The sequence below is a fragment of the Salvia hispanica genome, chromosome 2, assembly GCF_029641045.1.
Source record: "Salvia hispanica isolate PSC_SH4W2 chromosome 2, Shi_PSC_v1, whole genome shotgun sequence".
NCBI lineage: Eukaryota > Viridiplantae > Streptophyta > Magnoliopsida > Lamiales > Lamiaceae > Salvia > Salvia hispanica.
In genome coordinates, this window is record NC_142693.1 from 30,570,176 (window position 1) to 30,587,356 (window position 17,181).

Here is a 17,181-nt window from a genome sequence, read left to right on the forward strand (position 1 = left end):
ATCCTATGGCCATCTCTTAGCCATCTCATCCCTTAACTATTTATTCAATTTTAATTTTTATTTTTATTTCCAACAAATTCAATTAATAAAAACACATTTTATTTAAAAAAATTATAATTTAAAATCCTAAAAAATAAAAAAATGTATTTACGGCTGCTTCCTCCCGATCACAATTTAAAATTACAATTTACGGTAGTAGGTATCTCCCATACCGGGTTTTGACTGAAGTAATCGCGTACCAACCTTGCGGCGGCTTCCTCCCGATCACGATGGATGTAAATCCGTGATCGTCTTTGAGGAGGCGTCGCGGCTTCCTCCTCCTTACGTCGATCTTCTTCTAGCGATTCTTCCATTATTCGACGCATTTGCTAAAATGGATCCATGAATGGATTAAATTTGGGAGAAGAATAATATTTTCAGATGAAGAATGTAGAGTGTTTGAGTGAGAATAGAGAGTTTTTTATGGTAGATAATTTGTGGGAATGATTTGATATTTATAGAAGTGATTGGGGGATTAAAAAAAATGAAAAAATATTAAAAAAAAACAATTTTAACGGATATAAACGACGCCCACTCGCGGGTCGGCGAGTGGGCGTCACGAACGAATGGGAGAGCGCCACGTCGCCATGGCGCGTGGCGAGACAGCTCGCGAACTTCCTCTTCCATGCGAGACGCGCGACGGGCTGGAGATGAGATGGCTTCCCGCATCACCGTCTCGATGCCATCTCGTCTCTCCAAGACGAGATAGGGACCGTATTGAGATGCGATGTGGATGCCCTAATACTTACTCCGTTTGGTTTGTCATTTAGAATATAATTTTATTTTAATTTAATTCAGACTTTGAATAATTGTTTGATTTCACGATTCCATAATGCATTTCAAGCAATTTATATCTATGTTTCACCTTAGCGTTAAAACAAAATTTAATTTAAGAATTAGATATGATTATTATATCCTTGTATTTGAAATCAAAGGATGATATATATTCTTAATTTTTTTATTATTCTGTTATGTTTAATATTTATAGTTTATATATACACAGATTTTGTTTTCTTTTAGTTGTGATTTCCGTCCTAAGATAAGCGACTCACGTTCTTTTTTGGGACGTCCCAAGATAAGTGAATCATTTCTTTTTTTGGTATTCTTTTTCTTACTTTTTCTCTCTACTTTATTCACTTTTCACTTTACTAACAAAACTCCATTTTCTTAAATCCCGTACCGAAAAGTTTTTGCTCACTTATCTTAGGAAGGAGGGAGTAGTATATATTATGCATATTAATATTGAATTTAGTTTGAATTTATTATGCTGACAAAGTGGCATCTGTATGTCTACGTACCAAAACGAGTTTTCAATTTCATTACTACTCTCTCCATCCAAAAAAAATAGAGCATATTTACCATTTTTGGCCGTCCACAAAAAATAGATCACATTCATTTATGAAAAATTTTCAACATATAATAACCCTACACATAATTCCATTAACACTACTTCTCACTTACTTTTTCTCTTTCTCTCTTACTTTTTTTCATTCTCTCTTACTTTACCAAATCTGCATTAAAACTCGTGTCATACACCAATTGCTCTATTTTTTGGGATGGAGGGAGTATTATACATCAGTCAAATATTTTAGCGATGTAATGTACTACAATTTTTTTTATATTAAACCATCAATACATTTTAAATCTACTAATATTAAGAGTATCTCCAACCTATTACTTTAAATTCAAACTCACTTAATTTAAATTTAAAAGAATATTTTCTATATAATATTATTTTACTCATAAAATCTGAAAAAAATTTAGGTTATGATTTAGTGTACATTTTTTTCTCCAAAACCGAAAAAATGAAATTGGTTTTTGAGTATTTTTAAAGTTAATTATTCATTTCATTTTTAAGTTTTAGTGTATCTCTTATCCCTCCTCTCTCTTTCCCATATTTTTCTATCTTTCTTATTATTTATTTATTTATTTTATTCACCTCTCTCGTCTTACATTTATTCTCAATTAAATTTGGTTTAACAACATTCAATACAAGCATCAAACTAAAGATAATACTCTAACAAAAGCTTTAAGGTAGAATTATAATGAATCCTAATTATTGAGGGAAAAGAAGTTTATTCAACTTGAAGTATTAAATTAAACTAATAGTAACATACAATTAGATACTTAAAAGATTACATAATCAAACAAGCACAAATTATTGAGTTCTACCTAAATTACATGCAAAGGTGAAACATAGATAGATATAATTTGGTTGAGGACTTGAGGTGCATTAGTGAGTAACTGAATACTGAAAGACGGTTCAAGTAACCATCTTGCCCTTTCATTTTCTATTATGAACCAACCCTATCGAAACTCCTATGACAAAACCACATCCATATCCCAAAACCACCGGCCGCCAACTAAGTCCATCCACAAAATTAGAACCCTCACTTTCTTGAGGATTCAAGGGATCTTGCTTGCATTTTCTAGTCAGGGGAAATCCACATAATCCCGAGTTCCAAATGAAGGAGCTGTTATCGAATGTCGGAAACTGGCCGCCAGACTGAGGAATCTCTCCAACAAGATCATTCACTGAAAGATTTAAAGTAGAAAGAAAATTCAACATTGTCAACTTCCTCGGAATCTCACCATTCAACCGGTTTGAAGACAAGTCTAATGATTCCAGTGCTTTTACTGTAACGACCCGCCCATCTAGGGTATAATAAATGCGGCGATCGTTAACTAGGCGGACTTAAATGCATCAAAGATCATAGGCTAGAGTTCCATTTAAAAAGGGTTTTAACCAAAGCATTCAATGAACAATAGGAAAAGAATAATGTCTTAGCAAAGAAATCCAACAAAAGGCTATCGCAATAAATGCCTATCAAAGATTCCAAAATATTCTCAACTGTTCCATATCCAAAATACTCCCACGAAATAAAAGTATTCATCCCAACCAAAATATAACAATTTTTCATAAAATAGCGGAAGCGATCAAGAGAGAAGTGAGGCTATGTATGGAGACACAACGACACTTTAAGTACCAACAGATCATCTTATTATTTCCTACTCAACACCGCCACCCGCTCGTCACCGCTCAACCTGCACATAGGGAAAACACATGCAGGGCTGAGTACTTATAATCATACTCAGTGGGCTCATTGCCGAAAACAGTTTTATCAACAGTAGTAATTATCATGCCATTTTCAAGTGTCCATCGGGGTTTTAACTTTAGAAAGACCCGAGGCACCAAAATATATTCTTTCTCAAATATCACGGTCGCGCAACCATTTTTCACATCGACGTTTACCATATCCTCATTCTACATGACAAGGAATGCGGCCGCAATCCAGGTCACTAGACCGGCCGACCCGTACGCCAGCACTCGGTCTAACATTGGTGTACACTAACCCAAGTAGAGTTTGCGGCTCTACGTGGATCCGAATTCGATTAAATCAATAGTGGCATAGCCACGAGGGATAGGCACGACAAAACAAATCAAGGCATGATAACACATATCTCATTCTCATCAATATCAGTTTAGGACAATGTCCTTATTTTAAAAGAAAGCCCACCTCGTCGGCTTATCTCGAAAGTATTCTCTTCTCCTCGTTTATCACGCTGAGAGCGCGAAGTATCACCTTTAAATTAGGCGTATCACAAATCAGTTTCAATCATTGATTTCAAATCATGCATGTCTCCCATATTTCCCTTTTTCCCATCGATAAATTTTAATATCATCATCCAAAATCAAGGTATGATTAGCATATCATTTTTATTCAAATAACAACTCCAAATTCACCATTAAATCGTGCCACGCATGAGTGTTCCACACACACAACACACGCACACGATCACAACACATGTGCACGCCTCCCGAGGCGTGCACACACACACACACTCTTGGTCACACACACACACATCCATGCATCCCAATTTCATCAATTTATTTCCCCTTCACTCAATCTAAATGCATGTGGACTCAAGAACACCGATTAATCGGTAGAAGAAGAGGAGATCAAAGATTAAAGTACCTTTTCCAAAAGAACAATCGGTAGAAACAAGTTATAGCCTTGATTCTTCAATAAAATCTTGAACTTCAACTTGAATTCTTCTCAATTGATGAAGAAATCTTGAAGAAAACTTGAAGAAAATTTGGAGAGAGTGGGGAGAGAGGTTTCGAAAATTATGAAGAGTGGGGCGCCGGTTTTTGATCTCTAGGGTTTGATCTCTCTCTTATATTTATAGAGTGCCAAAATAATATCCCATAATTAAATAAATCAAGATTTGGAAGATTTGGTAGAGATATAGTAGAGATTGGCGTTAATTTGGTTGAGAAACATGGGGATTTCGAAAATTATAGGCTATTTAATTAGCCTATAATTTAAATTCAAATATTTCACGGAGTAGAATAATATATCACGGAGCAAGAAAAAAAAATAATATTCTTCCCCCAATTAATAGGAAATAGGCGTGACTTTTTCAAATCTTCCAAGGGATTTGAATTTCAAATCCTAATTTAATTAGGATATGCAATATCTTCTTAGATTTGACAAGATATGGTAAGATATTCTAGCATATTTATATTTATTCATGGAATAGAATAAATAAGGGATCAAATAATATAAATAATTCTCTCTTCTCCAATATATGAGATTTTCGAAAATCTCATGGGAAAAATCAAAGTGGTGGTTCGAAAATTCCATGTAGGATTTATAGAGTATTTGGACTTTGAATTTAATTTGGATAATTATCCCAAACAAATAATTAAATCCAAGAAAAATAGGATTTCTTCTCCAATAATCATGATGGCCGAAAATTTCCACACATTTAAAATAATACTCCTATTTACTCCTCACTCATCCCTTAGGAAAATAATTCACCCACAATTATATTTCTCCGCATCAAATATTCACACCCAATCAATCATTTCTTTACTTCCTCTTCTTTTTCTCAACGCATTGACCTTTCAACGGCCACGTCATATTTTTCCCATCTTTGACTATTCAATAGCCACGTCAACATTTCAACAAGTTGACTATTCAACTCAATCTCAAATCTCATACGCAATTAGGTCACAAAGACACTATGCAATTAATTACTCATCAAATAATCCACATATCATAGCATTTAAGGCATTTAATGCAAAAATTTTATAACCCGAAAATTAGGGTTTGAAAAAGTGGGGCGTTACATTTACACTTCCAAGGGATGATGGTATCTTACCAGTGAGACTGTTGTGAGACAGATTCAAGTACTTGAGTGAATTAAGATTCCCTATGGAATCCGGAATCTTTCCCGAGAATTTGTTCCTAGACATGTCAATAGTGATGAAGGTTTTCAAGATTCTGACCAATGATTGATTTGTGCCTTTCAAAACAACCACCAATGATTCCTCATACTTGCTGAACCAATTACTCTTTTCTGAAACATCTTCCTTGGCATTCATCATGGCTGGGAAGGTGGTTAAATATCTAGTTGGGAGGGGCCCACTGAATCCATTATGAGATATATCAAACACTTGCAACTTCCCAAATGGAGCATCACTACTTATCTCACCATAAGCAATGGGTAGAAGCATGCTACCATTGAATCTGTTATCTCTCAAAACGAGAACCCGGAGATCAACGTGATCCTCCATCCAAAAGGGAAACGCATCTTGTATCGCATTGCTTCCAACATCAAGAACTTGTAGCTTCCCACAGTTTACTAGGGTTCGCGGCAGTGTTCCTTGAAGTTTATTGCTGTTGAGGTTCAGAGACTTGAGAGCGCAACCCTTTGGAAATGATGGTGGAATGAGGCCATCAAAGTTATTCTCCTTCAAGTGCAGAACTTGCAAAGATATACTTAGCTTTGACAAACACCTTGGAATTGATCCATGCAGACTGTTGTTTGATAGATGTAGGAATTTGAGTGAACTCAATTTGCAAATGGATGATGGAATCACTCCAATGAAGTTGTTGGAATGGAGGATTAGGGTTACTAAGGAGTAGTGATTTCCAATGGTGGAAGGTATAGAGCCTGAGAGATTGTTATTTGCCAAGTCAAGATAAGATAAGTTGAGGGATGTTGCAATAGCTGGTGGTATGAACCCTTGAAAATGGTTATTGGAGAGATCAATACTCTCGATATTTGCAGTGAACAACTCTTTAGGAATGTTACCTGAAATATATATCAAGTTGGTATTAATTAGATATATATTAAGTCATAACTGAAAAGATTAGTTGGTAAATTGACTAAGGATTTTTGGCAAAAACCCCTAACTAAAACTGGTACGAATTAACCGTTTAACGACACCTGTTTATACGTGTCGATGCTAGATTGCTAGTCAAGTTTATGATAGGATACTCGTACCAGTCAAAGCATTCTTGTGAAGTGATAATAATTTAAGTGATTTCATGTTGAACATGACTGGAGGCAAATGGCCGATGAAATTGTTGGATTTCATGTATAGTGCAACTAAATTCTCAAGGCCACCAATCTCTTCGGGAATCACACCTATTGATGTATGAAAAACATAGTCGTTTTAGTCCTCAAACAGTTATATAAATTGGGTTCCGATCTATGCAAAATAGATTTAAATACAGAAACGCACGACAAAATCATACGTAGGACATTTATAGGTCATTGTTGGTTTATTTTTAGATCATTCTAACAAATAATGACCTAAAATGATCTTAAAATTACATCAAACCCGAATTTTATAATATGATCTAAAACTGCCTAATAATGTCCTTACGTGTTTTTGAATAATTATTGACCTTTAGACCACTTAATCCTAAGATCAAGATTTGGACTGCATTTTCTGAATTTAAATGTATATATGTATACAGTCTTACTTACCTGTTAAAGTATTATTAATGAGGTACAATTCTCGGAGTGATTCATGTTCCCAATTTCTCCTGGCAATGTTCCATTTAAGTGTGTTATGTCTCAAGGAAATAGACTTCACACGAGACATGTTATAAAAGGCCAGGGGTAAAGGGCCAGTCAACTTGTTAGAATCAATGGACATATACTCTTAATTATTAAGCTGGCCAATCTCACCAGGAATAGCACCTATAAAAATTGTAGAATCATCTAAAGTGATCCCTTATAGAGTTTATTAGAAAAATCTTAGTACATGTGAGATATATAAAAGGATGGTCAAATTTCTACTTACTATATATGTAAAACTAATTGTTGGTATCTAATTAAATGTAGATAAAATAAGGAAATTAATGATGATCAACAAAAGGACAAATTCATACCACTTAATGCATTGTTACCGAGGTATACACGACGGAGGGCTGTCATGTTCCCAATTTCTTTTGGAATCAATCCATTAAGTCCGCAGGATGCCATGTATAATGATTCTAAACTATTAAGCTAGCCAATCTCTTTGGGAATATTACCTGTGAAAAAAAATATCAATATGTTGGATGTATTAATATTAGTGTGTATACCAAGAGTAAACAATGATGTAAAATGATAAAAAGGAAAAAATTTAAGAGAGGTATAAATGCCAGTCAAGTAATTATTGTAGAGGTTCAGATCTCGAATGGCTGTCAGATTCTGAAATTCTGGAGGTAATGATCCACTAAATTTGTTGGATTCCATCCACAAAGAATTCACCATGTGAAGTTGACTAATCTCTTTAGGAATATTACCTGTTGGAAAAAGAAAATTGTTCTACTCTTAAATAAAATAAATGTTGTGCTTTTGGTCGACAAATAGCAACACACTATCTCAAGATATTAATAAATACGTAGTACGAACATAATTATGAGTACACATACTTTTGTCAAATTCTAGTTGCTCTTGTATTTGAAAATGAAATATTAAATCATAATATTTTATTTGGCCCAGTTATCATATTCGCACACAAAACGACGTCTTGGGTGATGCTCAAAACGGATTGTGTGAAAAAAATAATAAAAGAAAGGAAAAAAAAAAGTACTTGTTTCAATAAAACAACGTCTGCCAGAAGACCTTGTTTCGTATACAGATGGAACAATTCAGAAAAATTGAAACCTTGTGATTTAATATTTCGTTTTAAAAAGTTGTGAGACTGTAATCAAGACAATTTGATATAGATCCAACAAAAAAACGTGCAGGAAACAAAATAAAATTTAATTAAGCATAGAGAAAAGAAAATATATACCAGTTAAACTATTGAACCAAAGGTATAACTGAGTGAGCAACGTCAAATTCCCAATTTCTTTTGGCACCTCTCCGACCAAGCTGTTGTTGTACAAGGAAAGTACTTCAAGGCTTGAACATAAGCCCAAGCTCGATGGTATTTCTCCATACAACTTAGTGAAAGATATACGAAGCGATTTGAGGTTGTGAAGACTGTGCATGCAAATGTTGTTTGGCAGCTTACTTGACAAAGGATTACCTCTTAAATTTATTGCTTGTATGTATGAGATGTTGAAGATGGATGGAGGAATGGGACCATAGAAGAAGTTATCATTCATCTCTAGAGAAACAAGAGATGAAAGATTTTCGATTTCGGGTGGAATGGTGCCTACGAGTTGCATATAAGAAATATTCAACTTAGTGACACGGTGATCGAGTGAATCACAAGTAATTCCGATCCAGTTACAAACAGGCGTTTCGATAGTCCAATTTTTTCTCAAGAAATTGAGAGGATCAGATGTGATATGAGATTTTAGGACAAGAAGTGAATAACGATCAGTATTGGTATTGGCAACAAAGGCTAAGCTGCAGTCCATTATACAATGAACTGCCAAAAGAAGAGCAAGTAACAATATATGGGAAAACATCTCAATATGACTTGATTTTCTGCATGGGCAAATAGGAAGTGGAAAATACTTTAAATAGCCTATTATGAAGTAAATAACACGAAAAGGAGAAGGTTATACTCCAAAAAGAAGTCATCAAGAATCCTCTATAAAAATTGTTGAATTGTTTTATTGCAAACAACATGTTGGGGATCGGTGGTGCACACCCGAACTCCACATTAGTATGATATTGTGTCCTTTTGTGCCGCCTCTCGGCTGATTCTTTGGGCGGCAAGGTAATGTTGCAATGCACACCTGCATGCGTTGTCTGTACGTCCTGCACCCCAACACCCAACCTGCACCTTGGACCTTGGTGCGGCTTCAATGTGCACCCCTAATAATATAATCATTCCATCATTAAAATTTGAAATGCATGCATGACATAAATCAATTTAGTTTATATGGTGAAAATATAATGTTGTTTGGGAATTTAAATCATGAATTATGAATCCTAGGAATAGTTTCTGGTAATTACTTATTTGGTGTTTGGATAAAACGGTTAGATATAATTCTTAATTTATACTACTTACTTTTTTCATTTAATTAACTAATAGAAATGATAATTGAATTATGATATGCATGATTTATTTCTAATAATAAAGTGAATTTTCGGTAAATAAATTATTAGTTAAGAAAATAATCATTGTAATAATACTAATGATAGAAGGCTACTAAAAAGTATATCACCTTTATTTAAAATATGTTAAACCTAGATTTTCCTAATCTTGAGGAGAAGTTTCCACGAGTCAAGTCCGCAAATGTAACAACAATTGGAGCATCTGATCCCTCTTTGATGACTAATGGGCATTTATTTATTCTAATGGTATTTGCACCATCATTAAACATATTCCTTTTTAATGACTAAGCGACAATCATGGTCTTTTTAAAATCGTATATGACTATATACGTAGAATCTTGGCATCTTTATTAAACTTTCTTGCTATATAATAATTTTCATTTGTAACTTTTTGTTACCAAAGTAAAAAACTTTGTCGCAACATTCAACGTTTATTTTGTAACAATAAAACCTTTTGGAAATTGATTTGAAAAATTTAGCAAGGAAATTTGCTATCGTTGGTTGAAAATATGTTGCAAATATAAGAAAATAAGGGGCTGAAATTGGGGCTCCGATAAACATAGTTCTTGCACTCTTTCCATGATGTCTTTATGTTATTTCTTCGAAGAAACCCGTGTGTTGAAATATGTTGTATTGCAATTTCATAGACCTTTTTTTTTTAAAAGTTGATATTTGGTTGTGCCTTCTTGAAAGTGTACAATATTTTGGGGACAAATTTTGTGTTGGCGGATTGCACAATATTGAAAAGGAGTTTGATACGAAGATAAAGGGGGAAAAAATGCAAATTATAGGTAATCACGAACATAAAACCAAATAAACCAAATTATAGGTAATCACTCAAACAAAGATACCTATTGTGTAGTCTCAGGATCGTCGACCGTACATTAGTTTGATACTATCCGCTTTGTATCAAGCTCGTACGATTTTAATTTTAGGTCATTCCCAAAAAACCTCAAACTAATTGGGGTTTGGACAGAAATTATATATACCTTCCAACTTCTCTCTTTCATCCGATGTGAGATGAGTTTGTAACCCAACATCAACTTCCTATTAAATCCATGAATAGGCATAGTATCCTATTAAATCCATGAATAGGCATAGTAAATTTCAGCACATATGATTACTATATCGAGTAATATAATAATGGATGTGCATGAATTAATAATGGATGTGCAGAAAATATATGTGCATGGATTAATATAATACTCTCTCCGTCCCCGATTAAGAGTCACACTTTGACCGGGCACGAGTTTTAAGAAATGTAAAAAAAAGTTGGTTGAAAAAGTTAGTGGAATGTGAGACCTATTTTTTAATATTGGTTTTATAATAAAATGTGAGTGAATTGAGTTAGTGGAATGTGAGTCCTACTTACTATTTATGGTAAAAATGAAGTGTAACGCTTCATTAGGGACGGATCGAAATGGAAAAATGTGTCTCTTAATGGGGACGGAGGGAGCAATGGAAAGGTTGTTTCGTGGACCAGTATGTTATCAACTGCAAATGTAAATTCAGTACATGGTGGATGTATGTGGGGTTTAAGGATTAATCTACCTTTAAAGCCTATAGATTCGGAAAATTCCATATATATTAGCCTTTGAAGCTGTCACCTACCCCACGATATGTTTGGTAGAGTAGAGAGACTAGAGGGAGAAGGGATTAATTCGGCCATTTTAAATCTCTTTTTTAGTGGGCATAATTGATTAAATCCGATATGCTGTTTTAACTAGAGTATTGGGCCTAAGTTTTATTCATATAGTGGATTGGGCAATATAAAATCAAAGCATTTTTTTTTTCAATGTTGGGCTGAAATTAATCATTTTGGATCCACAATGACTCTTTATTGGGTTAAGTGCAAAGTATTTTGAAACATCCAGCATACATTTGGGAAATAAAAAAATGACCGAATCCCACTAGTAATATTTGTCTTTTCTTTTAATTTCTTTTATAGATATTAGGTTGCTTTTTTTATATTTTTAATCTATTTTAGTTTTTAGGTATTAAGTAATTTGTAGTATTTTTTGTGCATTCTATTTTTAATGGTCTGGTATGAAAGTGTGAATTTCTTTTTAGATATTTTAGATATAGGTAGATTGCATTTTATTTTAGTTATATTTTGAATGAACATCATATTTTAATCTAGTTATAATTTATTAATTTTGGTATAATTTTGAAAATTTAATTTGTCGCTGTGTTTTTTTCTATTTCCGGATATTATTGAAGAGTTTGCATTTTTTATTGTTTTATTTTGTGGTTATATTTTTTTTATGTAATGCGAGTTGTTGGTTTAATTGTGTTATAAAATAAGTGTTATTTTTATGTATTTGAAGATATGTAATTTTAAAATTGGACATTGTTTTAAGATGTACCACTATCTATTTTTATTACTATTACGGTATATTCTCTATATCCTACTAGAAATGAAATATTTTCCTTTTGGGTTTGTCCCATTAAAAATAATACTCTCTCCGTCTCAAGATAAGTGACCTACTTCTTTTGGGCACGGGATTTAAGGAATGGTATTTAAATAAGTTAAAGTGGAGAGAGTAAAGTATGAGAGAGGGAAAAATAGAGGAGAGAAGAGAGAATAAATTAGGTGGAGAATAAAGTAAGAGAGATGACTTTTTGCTAAAAATGGAAATAGGTCACTTAAAGTGGGACACCCCAAAGAGGAATACAAGTCACTTATCTTGGGACGGAGAAAGTACGTTTCTTAAAATGAAAACAATACTCTCTCTGTTTTTTATTTTCTCTTACTTTCACTTTCTCTTTATTAACTCATAGAATAAAACTACATAAAATCTTATACCGAAAAATAAATATTGCATATTTAGTGGAACGAATGGAGTATTATTTTTCATAATTTCAAGATAAGCCACCGACTCCCCTTCTAAGGCTCCAACCAATGTTTAAAAGTATTTAAATCTCCTATGGAACCACATTTATGCTGTCAAAAAATTAAATACAGTAGTAAAACTAAAACCACATACAATCAATCCCAAAAAGCGGCCCCAGTTTCTCCGTCGCACGGCCTCCGCAGCGATAATCACCGTCCACCACATCGCCCGAATTTAAGCTAACGCGATTGCACAAATTAATTCAATCCACGCAGAAATCGAAGAGGATGTTGAGGCGGAAGAAGCAGCCATTGGCGGCGATTTCGTATTCTTATTTCCTCTCGCAATTTCCCCATCATCAAAATCAAGGCATTCGTAACATATGGTTTACGGCAGCTCAGCTGGTTGCCATCGGCGGTGCGGCGCGGCGGAGTTTGCGAAATCAAATCTGTATAGTAAGTACTAATATTTTCCTATGCATACATTTTTTTTACAATAATCCATTAATTATGATTTATATTCCCTCCCACTGGCGGATCCAGAAATTTCATATTGGGGGTACGATAAATAATTATACTTACTTAAAATTTTTAAATTTAATCAAGTTTTTTTCTTCGATTATCTCCATTAATTTTTCTTTTTCAATGAGTCCTTCATTGCGTATAAAAGAGATTTTTTTAGGCATTATTTACTAAAAAAAATTAAAATGTAAAAAATAGAGGTTCTTAAATATTTATATAATAAAGAGTTTATTTTATTTTAGTTTGGAGAAAGTTTTAATATTTAAACTAAAATAAAATACATCATATTTCCGTATATCTCAAATATTAGTATTATGAGTATAATTATAAATCATAAATAATACTCTATCCGTCCCAAGTTACTTGAGTCGTATCTTTTTTTGGGTTGTCTCAAGTTACTTGAGTCATTTCTCTTTTTGGCTAAAAATAAAATCTAATGCTTAAATAATATTAAATAGTATGGTGAGTTTAATTAGAAATTAAAAATAATAAAGATTATATTCAATAATACATGCTTTATTGTAGAGTATAAAACAAATTAGTAGAAAATAAATAATTAGTTATATTTACTCAATTTAGATACCATGGAATGGAATGGAATAAATAATACTCCTCCAATGGAGTAAATAGCCTAAAACGCGCCTGTCGGGGGTCTAACCCAGGTTGCTGCTATGAAAGACGAGCACAATACCATTAGGCTACCTGCAACTTTTGGGGGTATACTCGTACCCCCTTGTTCTTATGTGCATCCGTCAGTGCTCCCTCCGTCCCTTAAATTTTGTCACACTTTGACCCAGCACGAGTTTTAAAAAATGTAACAGAAAGTTAGTTGAAAAAGTTAGTGGAAGGTGAGTCTATAAAGTTAGTTTTATAATAAAATATGAGTTGAAATGGGTTAGTAAAATAAAAAAATAGAAAAAGTGAAATGCTACAAATTTTATATGACAAAAAAAATGGAAAATTTGTGACAAAATTTAAGGGACGGCGGGGTATAATTTTAATATCTGTGGCTGATTATATTTGCTTAAGTTAATTTCTGAACATTGCTTAACACATGTCATCTGATGCTAGTAATGTTAGCTGATATATGATAGTACTATTAGGTGGTGTTCGGTTTTTTAGATAAAATAATACCGAGATAATCTAGGATTGAATTGTGAGATTATTTTAGTCTAGGGGGTTAGCTATGACTAGTTATGCCATGAATATCCATCGAGGATTGAATTGTGCGATTGAATTTCATGAACCAAACACACTACATAATTAATCTAGAATACAATCTTGCAAACCAAACACCCCCTAGTAGTTTTCAGAGAAATGATATGATTTGGATTTTGATATAAATGATTAATGAAGACAAGCAAGATGCATGACATTATTATAGAGTAAAAGGAATAACAAACATTGGAGCACACTCTTGTAGTAAATCAAGCTAGATGGAACTTAAGAAAGAACTCGGACATGGAGGTATCGGAATCTCGACAGTTCCCTCCAACATTAACAGAACTTTTTTCATAGTTAGACGCAACGACGGATCATATTGCACAAACCATATCCCTATCTTCACCATCGTCTCCACTTTCCTCTTATCCACCATCTCGTCCCTGATCAGACTCCCAATCTCCCCTGTTGCATAACAGTCGTAAACCCATTCCTCAAGAATTGCCTCATCCTCACTCTTGCTCCAATCAACACACTTCCTACAGCATATGATCTCCAACAACATCACTCCAAAGCTATACACATCTGCTTTCACTGTGATCGCCTGCTTTTGGTACCACTCTGGTGCAACATAGCCCTTAGTACCTCTTATCCCGGTATACGTATTAGTCTGATCTTGTTTTAGGTGCTTCACCAACCCAAAGTCCGATATCTTAGCGCACCAGTTCCCATCCATGAGTATGTTCTGAGGCTTTATATCGCAGTGAATGATCTGCGTCTCGCACTCTTGGTGCAGATACGATATCCCTCTAGATATATCACGAGTGATCTCCATCCGTTCCTCCCAGCTTGGTTGTTTCTCTTGATTGAAAAGTATGTCAGCGAGGGATCCATTGCTCATGTACTCAAACACCAGCAGTTTGTGGTCTCCATCGAGGCAGTAACCTAGGAGCCGGACTAGGTTCTTGTGATACATCTTCCCAATCGTCTTCAGCTATGTCTGGAACTTTCTTTCTCCTTGTGCAAAATCCTTCTCCAACCTTTTCACCGCCACCAATTTTTGGCCATTCTGTAGAACTCCTTTGAACACTGTGCCAAATGCTCCTCTCCCAAACTCTTCCTTGAAGCCGTGTGTTGCTTCGAACAAATGCTCGAATGTGAACACTTTCAGCGAAATGCCCTCCACAAAGTTAGCTCCATCTTCGTTACTCATCTTGTTGTAGTTCTTCTTTTCTTGTGGACGAAGATCACAGAAATTAACAAGGCCAAGACAGCTATTGACATAAGCACAATGCTTATGATGAGGATGTCTAAATGCCGCTCTTTCTTGATGATGCTTTTATGATTGGAATTAACTCCCACGTTGGGCTCCATGGTTGTACCAACGCGAATGAGAGCTATGTTTGAGCTTCCTATAGACCTTCTGCCGAATCTTAATGGAAGCTTCTGTTTTCTGCATTGGCTGCCTGTAAAGAAAGCTGCTTCGCAGTTGCAGTCATCGAGGCATGCTTTGCTGCACTCTTGTTCACTTGTCATCTTACCCAAAACCTCATACGCGTTACCCTCCCATAGGGTGTTTTCGACTCTTCTCATATCGTATTTCAATCTATCATCAATTTTGGCACAGCCCTGCGCTAGGAAGTTTCTAGAACATCCAGCTGAGTTGTTGCCGGGATGAACGTAGACATAACCGGGAAGACACCGACATTCCGGTTCATTATCCAGAGTACAGAAGGCGTTCACTCCGCAGAAACCTTGGGGAAGACACTCATTGTTCGAGGATGACCATCTCCTGGTCAAGTTGAGATCACTGAGAGAGAGAGAGTAGATGCGGAAGATTCCTCCGACGTCGAGCCTCATGAGATTGGTTGAACCCTGCGTAGGGAATCCACCATTGGATAGATTCTGCAGAGGCAAGCTACCGTTGAGTATATAAAGTCGGCCGTCGCTGTCGAGGTTGAGAGAGACGTTGCCACCTGCTCCGTCTGTGCCTGTTGAATAGTAAGCGTAACCTGCTACATCTTGTGTGTTGATAGGATACTGCACGAGGTTTCCATCGTTCTGCATCTTCAGCCTGAAAATCCCTTTCCCGTAGTCGGTCTCTGAGGCGCTGGAGAAGAGCTCTTTCCCCGGCTGGAGGCGCTGGCCGGGTAGGAGGGTGTTGGTCGGGTAGTCAAAGCTCTGCCAGATGATTCTGGACTCGGAATCGTAGAGAACAAAGTTGCCGGTGTCGAGCATTGATGCCGACGCGATGGTTGTGGAGGGGCTGATGATTTCTACGTCTTGGCCTTGCCTCCGACGCAGGATTAGCCTGCCATCGGTAGATAGTAGAAGGAAGACGACGTCGTCAGGGACGGTTGGATCGTCCCTATTTGCTGTCCAGACGACGGTTTTGTCGGGAAGAAAGATGCCGACTGCGTAGCCATTGACATGTTGGGGGAAGAATCCGAAGGCGTAGACGCCGGAGGGGGAAAGCCAGGAGGAGTTGGAGGTGGGAGTGATGGAAGAGCCTAAGGTGATGTTGGAGGATCTTCTTTGAGCTTTTGCTGATGTAGAAAAAAGAAGGAGAAACAAGATTGTGAGGATGGACATTTCTGTTTGTCTAAGTATTGTTTTGCTGCTTACACTATTTGTCTCTTTATAGGGGATAATGCATTGACTTGAGAGTTGACTCCCTTTTAATCATTATTTATATTTATTCTATTGAGTAACGAGTACCGTGCCTTACGTAGACCAACGTGCTCAAGGGCTTGTAACGACTATAGAACAAGTTGGTACGTGCAGAGTCAAGACAATGGTAAAACATGCAGTCGTGATTGTTTGTTTCACGCGTTCTCATTATAATAAAGGAATTTGAAAAAATTGGGAACGTATTTTAGGTGGTCATGACAAAATTTGGAAAACATATTCCACAAATTAGAAAAAAATGGCACACGTTTTCTATGTAGCGGTGATGGAGGTTACCGTGATATAGTGATTACATGCAGAACAGCCGAAGATTCAAGCCATATGAATCTACCAATTATTCACTCCTGTCTACTTCTTGACTCTTTGATTTGGATGTCAAACTAACGACACTAGATTCTAGAAGTTTGGCTTGGTCTTAGAAAAATTCCATAGAAATTCTGAACAGATTAATATGGACCTCGATTTCGTATAAGCACATAACCTACCAAAAAAAGGTTTATGGAAAAAGTCACATTTGCTTATTATAGTATATTATGTGAAAGGGTAATACCCTAATTTCAATATGTTTATCTACTAGTATATGAATACTTACTTTGCAAATTATATAATTCATAATTACGGTTTCATATCGT

General features: G+C 35.4%; 2 pseudogenes; both read right to left on the minus strand.

Moving 5' to 3' along the window:
• Window positions 1-2,211: 2,211 nt before the first annotated feature.
• LOC125192315 (uncharacterized) lies at window positions 2,212-6,997 on the minus strand (annotated as a pseudogene).
• Window positions 6,998-14,025: 7,028 nt separating this feature from the next.
• On the minus strand, window positions 14,026-16,453 carry LOC125192307 (G-type lectin S-receptor-like serine/threonine-protein kinase LECRK3; annotated as a pseudogene).
• Window positions 16,454-17,181: the final 728 nt, after the last annotated feature.